The sequence below is a fragment of the Onychostruthus taczanowskii genome, unplaced genomic scaffold (assembly GCF_017590055.1).
Source record: "Onychostruthus taczanowskii isolate IOZ18803 unplaced genomic scaffold, ASM1759005v1 scaffold3024, whole genome shotgun sequence".
In the NCBI taxonomy this organism is placed as follows: Eukaryota; Metazoa; Chordata; class Aves; order Passeriformes; family Passeridae; genus Onychostruthus; species Onychostruthus taczanowskii.
In genome coordinates this window covers 1-1,298 of record NW_024500378.1, presented here as the reverse complement: position 1 = coordinate 1,298, position 1,298 = coordinate 1, and the positions used below count along the sequence as shown (strand labels likewise).

Below are 1,298 nucleotides of genomic sequence, written 5' to 3'. Positions count from 1 at the left end.
CCACCCTGCTGGAGTGGAATGGAGGTGATGTTGTCCCTCTCCAGTGTTTCAGCTGGGATATTCAGGACAGGAGGATGTTGAGGTGCTGCCCAGCCCAGACACTTTGGGGAAGGCAGATGAGGGAGGCTGAGCCCTGCCTGTGCAGGGAAGTGAAATAACAGAGGTACAAACCTGATGCTCTTCAGGTCCTCCAGGCTGAGATTGTTGATGGTGATGCCTTTGGTCTCGGCGAGGTGGACGGCCTTTCCAGCAGCGATATGGGCTTGTCTGAAGGGCATCTGCAGGGGGAAGCAGAGGTGGCACTCAGTGACCAGGCAGCTGGGCTGCTTTTCCATGAGGAAAATGGATGTGCTACTTTCTCAGCTGGCCTTTTTTCCCTTAGAGCAACGCAAGCTGAATCTGGCAGTGCTGGGGTGGAAGAGGGGAGGATTTAGGAATAATGATGATGATCAAGGAAGAGGATTTAAGGATTTAGGAATAATGATGATCAAGAAATTTGGGTGTAAATTACTATGAAGTCTCCCGGATAGCACTGCTTGAGATGAATGTAAAGGATGTGTTTCCAGCTTTCGTGGTTGTTGACTGCTCATCACCATGGGGCCTCATCCCAGCTCCTCACTGAGCAGTTCTGTATCCAAAGAAATCCCGGCTCCAGCTTTCCCTCTGGCACTTACTCCTTTGTGAACCAAGTAGAGAGCCAGGTCGGATGACAGGATCTCAGGGCTCAGTGCCTTCTCCATGTTCTCCTTGTTGATCTGCAGAAAGGAGGGGCAGAGGGAGATGTTATCTATCATCTGCTCCTCCTGGGGCACATTAGCTCTAAGAGGGACCAAAATGAGCAGTGTGGGTGAGGCACTGAAGAATTTTCACTTTAGAACCAGTCTGGAGCCCTGTCCCCTGTGTTACAGAATGTGCTCCATGTTCAATACATAAAAGATGAAGCTTTACCTGGAGGGTGGAAATCACTCCAGTGGCAACCTGGAGCACAGCATTCAGGGTGTCTACGACATCAAAGACAGCCTCCTTGTCCTCCTGTGTTGGAACAGTGATGGAAATGGCTCTGAACCAGCCTGGTACAGCACAACAGGCTGAGCAGCCCAGGCAGCAGAGCAGGGATGGGATCCCAGAGGCTCCTGCCATGGCACTCAGGGTGTCACCTGCAGCATCCCCTCCCTCAGCCCCTATCCCAGCACACAGCCATGGGCTGTGCACAGAATTGGAGTGCTGGGACAGCTCAAGGGCAGAGGATGACTGCGTCTGCTCAGAGATCCTGTGGAGAGGAACAAGGGCTCTACCTG

The 1,298-nt window shown here is 52.5% G+C and overlaps 1 long non-coding RNA gene across 1 annotated transcript; it reads right to left on the bottom strand.

Annotated features, from left to right (window-relative positions):
• Window positions 1-179: 179 nt before the first annotated feature.
• On the bottom strand, window positions 180-1,029 carry LOC121338544. Its single transcript, XR_005953050.1, has 3 exons — window positions 949-1,029; window positions 675-755; window positions 180-278 (listed from the first exon to the last, which is right to left on the bottom strand). It is a non-coding gene; the product is annotated as an uncharacterized LOC121338544 (long non-coding RNA).
• Window positions 1,030-1,298: the final 269 nt, after the last annotated feature.